This window comes from Rutidosis leptorrhynchoides, chromosome 4 (genome assembly GCF_046630445.1).
Source record: "Rutidosis leptorrhynchoides isolate AG116_Rl617_1_P2 chromosome 4, CSIRO_AGI_Rlap_v1, whole genome shotgun sequence".
In the NCBI taxonomy this organism is placed as follows: domain Eukaryota; kingdom Viridiplantae; phylum Streptophyta; class Magnoliopsida; order Asterales; family Asteraceae; genus Rutidosis; species Rutidosis leptorrhynchoides.
In genome coordinates, this window is record NC_092336.1 from 425,086,332 (window position 1) to 425,101,941 (window position 15,610).

Below are 15,610 nucleotides of genomic sequence, written 5' to 3' on the forward strand. Positions count from 1 at the left end.
GTCAACGACATCATCAGCATCAACACCAACCGTATCATTACCACCACCAACAATCACATCCGCACCACGTACCTCAACATCATCATCTGAACTTCGAATATGATCTTTGTTCTACATATCATTCTACACCGATTACCTCTTCTTTACGTATCGTTCTTCGTTCGACATGACGATTATGTAATCTCTAATGTTTTGGAGATTATGTAATCTAGTAATAACGATAAATCAAATGAGTTGAATATTTTATTGACTCATTAAATTCATAGTTACCTCCGAAGAAAATATATATGCAAATATATTTTCATAAAGATTGTAATTAAAAATTTCATTCGTACAAACTGTTAATGATGAAAATATTTTAACGGGTGGGTAGTACCCAAGGAATATTTAGAATTCACATTAACAAGTTACACTGTACATTCTTCGAATCTGATTCAACGATCATTTATTATCCTACTTACAATTACCGATATACGTATCCGTTCACCCCAGATTAACCATTTCCATTTAAATTTCATATTTGGATTTTTACCTATCCGAATCCAACAAGTGGCATAATGAAGAAACATTGGCAAAATAAAAATTGTTAGAAACAGATGAATTAATTAATTGAAATTGTGATAGGATTACACGCTAACTGTTCCGGCTAACTGTTCCCAGCTAACTGATTAATATTTAATTTATCACAATTTACATTCTTGCAATTTTAATTTCTGTACTTTACATACCGTCGGGACACATGTACAACAACACGTCGGATTAATTCTGAGACAACACGTTGTATAATGGGTCATGATATATATTTATTTATTTTACGCATTTTAAATAACGGGACACGTGTACAAGGTTTCGACTTATCATATTGATCCATCTATATATATATTTCGGAACAACCATAGACACTCTATATGTGAAGGTGGGAGTTGGCTATACAGGGTCGGAGTTGATTCCAAAATATATATATACTTTGAGTTGTGATCGACACCGAGACCAGTACACGGGTCACGATACGTATTAAGTAATTCGAATATTATATATTTAGTTCATATATGAATTTATTGAACCATTGGACAATCGGACTATTGGACTGCTAACTTTGGACAATTAAAAATGAGTTAAAATGATGATTATTACATATGAAACTAAACAATCCTTCAAGTTTGCCACTTGATTCTATTTTAAACCTCATTTGTATCTTGACGATTACAATTCGCATTCACAACTTTTCATGATTCTTGAAAACATCTCGATCGAGAAGTTCAACCAGCCGCACCTCGTCTACGGAATAAAGATTTATGCATACAGTTATGCACCTAAAAATTTTTGAACTCGAAGTTATAGTTAAAACGTATCCGCATCGAATTCCTTATCATCCATTAGCAAAAACAATCACGCGATTCCTTTTCAATTAACTAATTTTGTCACAGCTCCACTTCGATATCTCAGTAAGACTACTCTTATTACAATCTCGATATATATATATATATGTTGTTCTTTCGCCATCGTTACCGGAGAACCTTTTATATTCCATCATATTACCATCAGCGTTTAATCATCTAAAAATACAATTCTCCTTAAACCATCTTGGTTTGATAACCAATGACCCAGATCCGATAACTTTGAAAATACTGACGAAGCAGCATGTTGTAGAAGGTCTTAATGACCAAATGTTGATGATAAAAGAAGGAAGTGTTAGGAACGCTCGATAGAAAATTGGTACTGAAAACCGGATTGAACAAACCATGAAGGAGACTCTAAACAAGTTACAAGGACTAAACTTGTACATAAAGAATTATGACGATTCTGTAGCAAACACCTTGCTTCTGAATCTAAACCCTTACGGGTCAATCTTCATCATCATCCTTCGACATTAGAAATTCCAAGATATTATCATATCTTTCATATTTCTGAAGATATTTTCACCACTATCCTTATCTGAAATCATTTATCTCTCTGTAATATCTGCGTTACAATATAAAGAAAACTGTGTTAGTTTCTAAGTCCTTCAAGTTTAAAATAGGAATGTTCTGAAGCAGTGTTGGGAACTGATGCATGAACTAGTATAATATAATGAAACTTGATCAACTTCATTATATTACAGTAAGTCATGTTAAGTTTCTAATGGAATATGATGATTCACAGTACCGTCATCATGTGCCATGTTACACGACTTTTACATTCTATCCAATTCCGAAACATATTAAGAACAAATCATCTTGATAGTTCTATTTTCCTGGATATTCTGGTAATTTGACAAATCAAAATCGTGCCATTACCATTCCTTTCTTAGAGCATTAGCTATGTTCATTCCGAATTTTATACCTACGAATTTCGAACTATTGATCGCTTGACTCAAGGACGGGAAGAAGAAACGAAGGGACAAAGTCCCAAAATAGAAATTGGGGTATAGATTACAGCAAATAGGAGAGAGTATTAACTATGGATGACAATGATTATGGAAAACAGAAGCAGGAGCATCGAAATATAAGGAAAGATATCAAACCCAATAACCACCCAGAAACTACAAACCGTGTGTATCAATACGTATGGCGACGTAAAGACACGGGAGAATTAGAAACATTATAATTCCAAGAAAATCATAAAAGTGAATAGATTCTTCTAGCGGTAGATGAAAGAGAAGAATGAAAGATATGAAAGTTAGAAGTATAACAAAAATCAGAACGGGATGAAGCATTTTAAAGGATACCTTAAGGTATGAATTAGAGGAGGAAGAGTAAGAGATGTGAGGTATGGAAGTAAGAAAGGGAAGGAGGTGGATTTATAGTGAAATATCCGACAAAGAAATCGAAACAAATTATCGCATTAAATCAAAGGAGATCATGTTTTCTAAATCATCGAAGAACCAAATCTTATTACATAAGATTTTCTTTAAATCCCTTAAATTCTGGAAATCAATCCTAATCTCGACATCAGTTAAAACAATTCTATATTCACTCATTTCATTCTTTTGTGATAGCTTCACTCGTGCGCTTCACATGACCGAATCGTTTTATCCATATCTTCCAATAATGATAAAACTCTATTAATACCTTATATTCGTCATGAAAACATTCCTATTGTTATTTATGACAACCTCTACCAAATTTCGGGACGAAATTTCTTTAACGGGTGGGTACTGTAACGACCCGGATTTTTCCGATCGTTTTACACTTATAAGATTAATATTTACATAAATTAAAACTTACCAACATGATAAGCAATCTAAATTGTTGAGATTTATGATTTTGAAAATAGTTTTACATAACGTTTAACCGTCTAGTTTGACCGATGATATCACGAACTATACAATATATGTTAATTATACGTTTGTGTATATATATGTATATATACATATTTAACATGATTTAAGGATGTTTAAATATCTCATTTTGTATTAATAACAATAAGTTATAAGTATATTTTAAAACTACTAACTTAAGCTTTCAAAACGATAACTATACGTAACGTTATTTGACATAAATACTTACGACCTATAATGTTTATACATATATCGTATATATAATGTATTTAATCACTTTTAAAGACTTAAATACATAAAACAATATAAGTATATTCACAAAAGATAGCTATATTTGAATCCTCATTCCATTTTTCACAAGATTTCTATACGTATATCTAGAGTATATGTACTCGTATCATACCTAGCTTCTATATGTATTTACTATTGGTATATACACATCAAATCACCACCAACCAGCCCTTGTTCATGCCTTATGTATAAGGTAACTACTTTTGTTATTTAGTATGACAATTTCACATGATTAAAAGATCTTTTCACAAAATTACAAATTTATACACCTTTTACACCACCATAAATACATGCATCCATTTTCAATTTTTGGAACATCATTTCTCTAGCTAAACACACACACTTACTAGCCTCATGTCTCTCTAAGAACTCCAGCAAAAATCCTCTCAAGAATCACCTTAAACACCACCATAAAAAGATCAACAAAAACACTACAAAAATACAACTTTCAATTCAAGTTTATGTCTTAAGTTGCTTCCAATCTTTCATCCAATTTCATCACTCTTTTGGTTCTAGGTTTTTACTCCTCTTTTACAGTAATCTTGTCCAAGTAACTTGAGGTAGTAACTTTGTTCATAACCTTATTCGATTCATATATATATAGCTATCTTATTGTATGGTATACAATTTTAACAACAAAAACATAGTTTGAATGATTTCAAACTTGTTTGCAAACTAAATAGATCCTTCTAACTTAACTTTTAAAATACTTCAAGACCTGTAATATAACTTAAATATATGCTAATTTAACAAGGTATAACTTGGTTTTTCAAAGAATACCTTAAAAAACTGTTTTTATGACGTCGGAGTGCAACCGGGGGCTGTTTTGGGTTGGATAATTAAAAACCATCTTGAACTTTGAATTGGAGGTTTATATTCTGGAAAAATGATATTTCTTATGAATATGTTAACACATAAAAATTTCATGATTTAATTCATAGTATAGGTATTTTTAGAAAAATGGTCATTAAATGATGTTTTTGTAACAAAAATGATTAACTTCATAAGTTTCACCAAAATTTGACCTATGACCTATGATTTAGAATACAAACTAAGGTATTTACAGTTCATATTCTTAAATAGGGACTCGATCCAAGGAAGTGGAAAGTTGAATCAACAAAAACGGAGTTGTAACGAAGAAATTATGACCAAAACAAAATCGGATATCCAAGACTAGTTTAGCCACGAAAATAATTGGAGAAAATTAAATAAATCACATCTTCCTAAAGTAACATGATATTTTATACATATGTACTCATAATTTAATTTTATATGGTTCAGGATCACCCGTAAACAATACGAGAAGATTAATCATAAGATCCCATGATTGTACGCAACACGTCATTTGACAACACCGGTACTTTATGTACGCAACACGTCATTTGACAACACCGGTACCATGGGTCAAGATTAATCTCGACCAATACATATACGATGGGGGTTTTATTTATTTCATTGGGGGTTTATTAAACAACTAAATATGAACCATTAAAATTGAATTACTAACATCGGACTGCTAACTACGGACTAAGGAATTATTAAAAGTATTAAAAGTATTATAAGTATATATATGTGACGATTGTTTAAAAAGAAAAGGTATTGATATATTATATATGGATAGGTTCGTGATATCAATCGGAGACCAAGTCGAAATTACATATCTTCAAGACAAAAGTGAGTATATAGTCCCACTTTTAAACTCTAAATATTTCGGGATGAGAATACATGTATTTTATGTTTTACGCTATGGACACAAGTAACTGAAAAATATATTATACGTTGAGTTGTACCACTGCATACTTCCCTGTAGCTTGGTAACTAATATTTACAGAGGTATTGTAAACGCGAATCCTGTTGATAGATCTATCGGGCCTGACAACCCCAACCGGACTGGACGACCAGTATTCAACGGTTGCACAGTACTTCGTTTCGTGACTACACATTGGTACGGTGTAGTAAGATTTCATAATAAAGGGAATATGCGACGTGATTAAATGTTAAGTATGGTTACCAAGTGCTCAACCACTTAGAATATTTTTATTAAAATGTTTATATATGAAATCTTGTGTTCCATTGTTATAACGCTGCTAGCATCAAACCTATATATCTCACCAACTTTATGTTGACGTTTTAAAGCATGTTATTCTCAGGTATGAATTAAGTCTTCCGCTGTGCATTAGTTCATGTTAAGGATACTACTTGGGACCTTTTAAGCCATGATACAAAGACGTTGCATTCGAGTCATTTGAGTTCAATAGAGAATATAAATAAGTAAATGACAGGTTAGGTCATTTGGATATTAGGAAATGTTAGACGAAAATGTCAAATATTGATGTAATGATAGTTTGTCTTTTAAGAATAAATGCAACGTTTGTAAAATGTATCATATAGAGGTCAAGTACCTCGCAATGTTATCATATGTTATTGTATTCGTCCCTATGGATTGGGTCGGGTCGTCTCACCTACCCTCCACAAAATTTCACCAGAAAACCCTTTATCTTCTCTTAAAGATCCTGCAAAATCTTCAACCCATTTTAACCCCTCTCCTAAAAAAATTTACGCAGCCAAACTCACCGATGCTCAAATTTCTAAACCTGCAACCGAAGATAAATGCTTAAATCCTCCGTGTCGAAAATCTTGTGAAGAAATCAAAACCAGAAACATTCGGCCAGGTACAAAAGAAATTCTTATTCAACCTATTGTGCCTCCAAAAAACAGTGGCAAAAACAAGAAGTCTAATTGGATTGATGAGATCCCCAACATCTCTGATTTATTCGATACCACTAGCGAGATTAATCATGTTCTTGGACAATCCTCTTGTAAAATTGGTTTAAATGGCAGTCAACAATTTGGTTCTGCAAAACTTTCGTATAAAGAAGAGTTGCATAATTTTGGTGTTTTTATGGAGAACATGACTCCGGACAAGACGCCTTCTAAACCTTCCAAACAATGAGGTTTGCCTCATGGAATACCCGAGGCCTTGACAATCTAGTGCGAGGTCGTATGGCGGGTAAGATGGTCAATCGTTTCCAAGTCTAATTCCTTGCAATCCAAGAGACCATGGTACATAAAGTTTCTCAAATTGTGCTCAACGAAATTTGGAAACATTATGCCTTTGATTCAATTCAAGTCGAGGCTACATGAAGATCGGGTGGGCTTCTTTCTATTTGGAGAACGGATGTTTTCTCGCTAATTATGTCTTGGAAGAGGAGACATTGGATCGCCACCGTGTTGAGCGCCTTTGCACTCAAAGTGAAGTCGAAAAGCCTTCTGTATGATAAAATTATCAACAATTGCAAATCAATTCAAATGAAATGTGGTGTGGAAGTTTTAGTGAGCTAAGAAATATGACATTTCAAATGGCAAGGATAATATGTATGTAATGATTCCAAGCTCAATGTTGTCGTGCGGTATGTTTTAGTTTTCAAGTTGTCATCCATGTTCAAAATCCAAGTTTCCAACAAGATCAATATGACTGCCAAGTTCCAATCAATTTTATTGGAATATTTTTTCATGGAATAAGTTCAAGCTGTAAGTCAACAACAGTCAAGTGGTCAAATTTGCATTCATTTGTTTGTAACTCTAGATTAGGGGCATATTTCTTTTGATCCATTAGATTACATGGTTAGTTGTAATGCTTCAAATAGGCTTTGTGTGCCTTTAGACTTTCTCCTTAGATGTATTCCTAGGATTTTCATATTTTTGATGAATTATCCTTTTATTTTTAATATACTTTATTTATCTTTTCGCCGAAAAAAAGTCATCTGAATTACTGTAACATCCCGTTTTTCTTCATACATGTCTGAGGTACTTGATTGATCTTTAGAATGTTCATACTTGGTTGTATAATAGTATAAAGATGATTGTACGATGAGTGCATGAAGTGTACCAAGCGTACACGTGTTGCTTGTTCGAATGTCGAAGAAAACTGGACGTTGTTTGAGTTACATGATGTGTACGTACCTTTTCGATCCCAAATAAAGTTTGAGTTGACATTTCAAAACCTTACCATTAGAAAGGAAATCTTATTACGTTTCCAACGATATTTGATTCATCGAAAACGGAGTTACGGTCAAAAAGTTATGGCCAAAACAAGTTTGCTGAAGTTCGGCTGAAACAGGCAATTGTCACGGCGCGACAAATTGCTCCGCGGCGCGACAAATGCCTATGTTGAAGGTCAGAAAGCTTGAAAAACATGTTCTAAAATCACCCTTTGGGCCACGGCGCGACAAACCTGCTCCGCGGCGCGACAATAGGCACGTTCTGGTACTTTTCAGCCTTTTAATGAGTTAAATGAGGGGTACTTTGGTCCTTTCACTTATGGACGGATTTGAGGCTTTAATATCAGTTTTAGATCCACTTTTGGATCATTTTGACATCCATTCAAACACTCCCAATCTTAGAGAGAGAGATGAGTTTTCTAGAGAGAGGAAGCTTGAGTTAGTGATGAAGATGGTGATTTTTGCCCAAATTGGAAGCGGGTTTTGGTTCTCCTTGGTGTTTCTAGCTACTAGAGCTCGTTTTGGTGCTTGAGGTAAACCCTAATCCGAATTGTAGTGTTTGATTTCTTGTTTGAGTTAGGGTTTGTGTTAGTTAGAGTTATAAACCCATTTTATTGTGAAATTTGGGGGTTTTGGGTAAAATTCATGTAAGTAAGCCTAAATGGGTGACTTAGGGTTTCGATTGATTAAATTGTAAGTTTGGATCTTGCGTATGTTGGTTAAACCTTAGAACACTTGTGTTGACTTGGTTTTTGGGTGTAAACCCTAATTTAGGTAAAAACGGGTCGAATGGGTATTTTGGGACAAGTAAGCTCAATTCATTGTCAAATTAAGTTTTAAATCAAGTTTTGGTAAATCAAGTAGGTAAATACTTGATTTAAGTGTTAGTGGTTGTCTTGAAAATATAATCACTAGTCGTTAGTGATTTTGGGGCGTTTTATGACTTTGGTCAAAATGAGCAATTTGAATTGGGTCAAAATTGCGGATGACACTAATTTGGATTAATTGGATGTTAAACGCTTTTGTTAAGTGTTAAATGATGCTTTTAATGTAATTACTCGCGAGAAGTGATTTTAGGTTAAAATTTGGTGTTTTAGCAATAAAGTCAAACTTGGTCAACCATGGAATGGGTTTTGTGTAAAATACGAGCGAGTATGCGTTTAGAGGTTAAAGTTGACATAATTGGGTATTTCGAGAACGCGGGAACTAGTCTCGCTAGTTTTGGACCTTCGGGTAACGTTAAAAGTGCAAAAGGGTATATTTTGCACTTGTTGTTCATTTAGGCGGGTCGAGAGTCCAAATGGGATTGTATGTTGATTATGTGTATACCTATATGCGTATTATAGGTAAAATCTTGCTCGGTTGCATGTGGTGAAGATTTCGCGCATGGTTTGTAATGCTCGAGTTCACGAGGTGAGTGGAATAATTATGCGTGTACGTATATAATGTATTTATTTGTGTGATATGAATGTGGAATTGTCACGGTGTTCAAGACACCACATTCTAAGTAACGAGTAGCATTGTCGCGGTGCTCAAGACACTACTCATTGTTTGATTGACATGTGGTATTGTCGCGGTGTTCAAGACACCACATTGTCATGGGAGTGGAATTGTCGCGGTGTTCAAGACACCACTCATTGTTTTGATTGACATGTGGAATCGTCGCGGTGTTCAAGACGCCACATTGTCATGGGGGTGAGTTAGTCGCGGTGTTCAAGACATCACCCGGGGGATTAGTGATTACGCGGTGTTTAAGTAGCACTAATGGATGTTATGAACTCCGATGGTCTTTCAAGTACCGTTCCCTTGTACGATTGGTTAACCATGGTTGAGTGAATTTGTATTTAGCATATTAAATTGTGAACTATATGCTATTGTTGTTGCTAGCTTCTTGTGAATTGTGGATAGTAGTTTATGCATGATGTTTGCATGGCTGTCGAATTGCTAGCTTGTATGCGGTATTGTGTAAGTGTTTGCAAGTAAGTAGATTATATATGTATATGTATAATTATTGCATTCACTAAGCGTTAGCTTACCCCTCTCGTTGTTTACCTTTTTACAGGTATTGTGATTGTGAAGCTAGCTAGTTGATAGACTAGTTGCGTAGTAGCGCTTGGGCTCGATGGGGTAGCTTTCGGATATGGATGTGGATTGGGGATTTTGTAGATCCTCGGGATTATGCTCTTGGTATCGGGTTGGGCAATTGAGTCTTAACCCGTATTTCTTGTGATCGGGTCATTATTACAAATGATTTTGTAAAGTGTAATTTGTGTGCCAAGGGTCATGATAGATTGTTAAACGTATCCTTATGATGTTATGTTTCGATTAAAACAGAGTTGAAAATGTATTATATTAATGGGACCTAACAAAAAAAAAAAAGTACTCCGTTTTTGGTTAAACGGTTTGGGGTTGTTTCAAGTGGTATCAGAGCATAGTCTAAGGGAATTAGGTGACCTTGGAATAGGTGCCTAGTCTTAGACTTTTGACGGATGTGCGTTATTTGCGGGACTTGTAGGAATACGGGTCGGATTGAGATTTGTTAGTGCCTTAGAGTAGGTGACTAACTAGGACTTATTTTTGTCAAAAGTGTGATTATGTGGGGCCTTATTTCGTGTGTGAATTAGTGCCTTAGATAGCTAGTGCCTAATGTAAGTAGGCGAACGTGGACATTGTTTTAGTGATAGTCACCTAGGATGTAGGTTGACTTGTGGTTGCAGTGTACTTGTGTACATTTATTATTATATTGTATATAGGTGTATATATATATACAGGTATCTTTTGGGTGGTATCCTAGGAATGAATCTATTGGAGAGATTCGTATGTTTGACGGTTTTGAGTGATCAAGTTCACGTAAGGACTTTGGTCATTCGGGTACTAGAATTTATCGCGTGTTATTTTGTGTGAATGTTGCGTCAGTCCGGGTAAAGTACTTTGTGTAACCGTGTGGAAATGGTAAGGTACACATTTGTAATAATGACCGATCACCATTATTACGAAAGTGTATCTTGACACTAAGCATGACATGACAAGTACCGAACGGAGGAAACGTGGCATGGTTGGGGTAGAACGGGACGTGTTAGGAATCTTTTATTGGTTCCTAGGATATAGTGGTCTCGAGTGATGTGTTTGTTGTCACGTTGAGTTCTTTACGAGTCGGGAAGTGTTACGCTGGATTCGGTTAGCTAAGGTGAGTGAGCAGCTCACGAGTTTGGCACGTGCTTAGTCACCCTAAGTAGTGGGTGTACTGTTGAGAATGTTATTGGTTTTAGTTACCTATCGTAACTAGGATGACCGATTTACGTGTGCGTGTGTGCGGCGAAGACTTGAATTTCGTAATGGAATGCAATAAGTCTAATGATTGTAGTTTTGAGTTACACTCGGTAGAGTGTGTGGTTAGAGAATTGTGTTGGGATTCTTGTTGTGAGTCGCCTTGGAATTGGCGAATCGTGGAGTCGTTGGGTCATTAAACTCATGGGAGTGGGACCCGTATGATGGTGATTGCGTTAGTGCGTTATGGATTGTAGGGTAACATTCCTAACGGAATATCCCTTGTAGTAGTGGTGTTATCGAGATGTAGAAGGGTGTAAGACTTGGTGTTCCCGAGCATCTTTTTAGTGTTAGATGAAGGGTTTCGTGAGGCTATATCGTTTGGCCTTGTGGACTATTGCGGGTAGCGTGTGATCACTAGGAATTTTCGATAAGACGATAAACCGTAAGGTTTGTCGGGTATGTATGACTCCAGGTCATTATTATAGAGAGACGGGTGACATCGGGCGTATGGAACCTAAAGGTCGAGTTTCTAAAATTCGGTTGATTGTGGTGGGAGTCTGCATGACACGGCGTCAGGTGCCTTCTTATACCTGCTAGTGTAATGTTCAACTCCGGTGATGGTGTGATCACTTTGTGCTTAGGGTGCTTGTGAGATACCCTTTGGAAGCATCGAAGATTTTAAATAGTGATCGACGGGTGATAGTAATTCGACGGTTGCAAAAGTCGAAGTTTAGGAGCATTGCAGTAAATACTTCTTATGAAGTGGCAGATGAGCGAATCTTGTTGCTCTTATGTGATGGACGAGTAAGGATGACCGGTGATCCGGTGATGGGCTTAATGGTCGATTAGGTCGAAGGTTATGATGAAGCGTTGATATTGCGGTCGATGCAATTATTGTGTCGGATTGGTCACTCTTCCCCATGAGAGTGAGTAATTGTTGATAATGGTTCGTTGCGTAGAAGGTCGGGTGATCTCGACTGAGATGCACGAATGATTTATCGGAGTGGCATATGCCTAGTCATAGAGGCGTGTGTGGGACTTTGGTGGAGTTCGCTTTGCGAACGATGAAGAGCTATAAATTATGATTTGTGGTATGACGGTGCGATGTCGTCGCGTGTACGACGTCTCAAGTGATAGTACATGTCGGCTCTAAGAGCCTAAAGTGAATTTGCAGTGATTTGATGTTTATGACCAACGGTGAGAATGGTCAGGTATGACGTGAAATTACAATTCCGCGGGATGTTATCATCTTGGCGGTGAGAATGGAGAGATAAATCCTAAGTGGGGGAGTTTTTGCTGCCGCCCGAGGAATCTCCGGTGGTGTTAGATCAAGTGAAGTGTAAGTCTTCTTGTATAAGGTGGTCGTGCAGTACCAAGTGCGGTATGAGACCAAGTGTGAAGTGTGAGATCACGGACCTGAGAGAATGTAACTGTCGTTGCGGGTGCTCTCGTGATGAAAATTGGGTTGGTGCGAAACCCGGATAGTGCTGTTGAGTAGGTACGAGTTCGATTTCGGTATGGATACTATATATTCCCTTTCGGGAAACGTGATCGTGGAAATCGTCAGTGGATTATTCCATTTTATGGACGATTGTGAGGCGCGGAGCGACGGTTCCGATTGTCTCACATAGAGATACGCGGATATTGTTTCTTTGCAGGGGTGTGTTCCCTAGTGATGTGACGTGTTGGTTGCATTGAAATGTCAAGGCCATCCTTTATGGACGGTCTAGGTAGTAGGGTTCACCCGACGTCGGTGAATATTTTAAGGGTCGTGTGACGAATTGCGAATTGTCGGGATAATAATTCGCCATTGACAGGATTCTAGTACACGAATAGTTTCCATGCTAGTACTAAGGAGCCGTAGGGTATGGATGCGTTGTAGGGTTTGGAGGAGAAACCCTGTGTCGAGTGTTGATGATTTTCCTAGTTCGTGGTGTATTATTGTCGTCCTGGATTAATCCAGAGACTGGAGATCGTGTGCGGATCGATCGATGGGAAAGTTTGTGTTCCCTAGAGTGATTATTTTGGTGATACCGAAATTTCTTCGTTGAAGGAATAATCCGGTTACGGAAATGAGGGAGGTTGGTTCTTGAAATAGAGAACATACTTGATTGACCGGTTGAGTGTTGCGTTATGGACTGTTAAAGTGCAGAGTTTTAATGGAGGCAGCTTGAACGTTGAGCGCGTGAAATATCGCTTGTTGCGGTAATGCACGCTAGGGATTATTAGCGTGTGGTGAAAACTTCGGATTAATGGAAATTGTTAATGGAATTGTTGCAGACATCGAGTTTGGATGTGTGTCGGAGGACTATAGAGTGTAGGTTCGGATTAGTTAAGTGACTAGGATCACGAGGACGTGATTGAATTTAAGTGGGGGAGAGTTGTAACATCCCGTTTTTCTTCATACATGTCTGAGGTACTTGATTGATCTTTAGAATGTTCATACTTGGTTGTATAATAGTATAAAGATGATTGTACGATGAGTGCATGAAGTGTACCAAGCGTACACGTGTTGCTTGTTCGAATGTCGAAGAAAACTGGACGTTGTTTGAGTTACATGATGTGTACGTACCTTTTCGATCCCAAATAAAGTTTGAGTTGACATTTCAAAACCTTACCATTAGAAAGGAAATCTTATTACGTTTCCAACGATATTTGATTCATCGAAAACGGAGTTACGGTCAAAAAGTTATGGCCAAAACAAGTTTGCTGAAGTTCGGATGAAACAGGCAATTGTCACGGCGCGACAAATTGCTCCGCGGCGCGACAAATGCCTATGTTGAAGGTCAGAAAGCTTGAAAAACATGTTCTAAAATCACCCTTTGGGCCACGGCGCGACAAACCTGCTCCGCGGCGCGACAATAGGCACGTTCTGGTACTTTTCAGCCTTTTAATGAGTTAAATGAGGGGTACTTTGGTCCTTTCACTTATGGACGGATTTGAGGCTTTAATATCAGTTTTAGATCCACTTTTGGATCATTTTGACATCCATTCAAACACTCCCAATCTTAGAGAGAGAGATGAGTTTTCTAGAGAGAGGAAGCTTGAGTTAGTGATGAAGATGGTGATTTTTGCCCAAATTTGAAGCGGGTTTTGGTTCTCCTTGGTGTTTCTAGCTACTAGAGCTCGTTTTGGTGCTTGAGGTAAACCCTAATCCGAATTGTAGTGTTTGATTTCTTGTTTGAGTTAGGGTTTGTGTTAGTTAGAGTTATAAACCCATTTTATTGTGAAATTTGGGGGTTTTGGGTAAAATTCATGTAAGTAAGCCTAAATGGGTGACTTAGGGTTTCGATTGATTAAATTGTAAGTTTGGATCTTGCGTATGTTGGTTAAACCTTAGAACACTTGTGTTGACTTGGTTTTTGGGTGTAAACCCTAATTTAGGTAAAAACGGGTCGAATGGGTATTTTGGGACAAGTAAGCTCAATTCATTGTCAAATTAAGTTTTAAATCAAGTTTTGGTAAATCAAGTAGGTAAATACTTGATTTAAGTGTTAGTGGTTGTCTTGAAAATATAATCACTAGTCGTTAGTGATTTTGGGGCGTTTTATGACTTTGGTCAAAATGAGCAATTTGAATTGGGTCAAAATTGCGGATGACACTAATTTGGATTAATTGGATGTTAAAAGCTTTTGTTAAGTGTTAAATGATGCTTTTAATGTAATTACTCGCGAGAAGTGATTTTAGGTTAAAATTTGGTGTTTTAGCAATAAAGTCAAACTTGGTCAACCATGGAATGGGTTTTGTGTAAAATACGAGCGAGTATGCGTTTAGAGGTTAAAGTTGACATAATTGGGTATTTCGAGAACGCGGGAACTAGTCTCGCTAGTTTTGGACCTTCGGGTAACGTTAAAAGTGCAAAAGGGTATATTTTGCACTTGTTGTTCATTTAGGCGGGTCGAGAGTCCAAATGGGATTGTATGTTGATTATGTGTATACCTATATGCGTATTATAGGTAAAATCTTGCTCGGTTGCATGTGGTGAAGATTTCGCGCATGGTTTGTAATGCTCGAGTTCACGAGGTGAGTGGAATAATTATGCGTGTACGTATATAATGTATTTATTTGTGTGATATGAATGTGGAATTGTCACGGTGTTCAAGACACCACATTCTAAGTAACGAGTAGCATTGTCGCGGTGCTCAAGACACTACTCATTGTTTGATTGACATGTGGTATTGTCGCGGTGTTCAAGACACCACATTGTCATGGGAGTGGAATTGTCGCGGTGTTCAAGACACCACTCATTGTTTTGATTGACATGTGGAATCGTCGCGGTGTTCAAGACGCCACATTGTCATGGGGGTGAGTTAGTCGCGGTGTTCAAGACATCACCCGGGGGATTAGTGATTACGCGGTGTTTAAGTAGCACTAATGGATGTTATGAACTCCGATGGTCTTTCAAGTACCGTTCCCTTGTACGATTGGTTAACCATGGTTGAGTGAATTTGTATTTAGCATATTAAATTGTGAACTATATGCTATTGTTGTTGCTAGCTTCTTGTGAATTGTGGATAGTAGTTTATGCATGATGTTTGCATGGCTGTCGAATTGCTAGCTTGTATGCGGTATTGTGTAAGTGTTTGCAAGTAAGTAGATTATATATGTATATGTATAATTATTGCATTCACTAAGCGTTAGCTTACCCCTCTCGTTGTTTACCTTTTTACAGGTATTGTGATTGTGAAGCTAGCTAGTTGATAGACTAGTTGCGTAGTAGCGCTTGGGCTCGATGGGGTAGCTTTCGGATATGGATGTGGATTGGGGATTTTGTAGATCCTCGGGATTA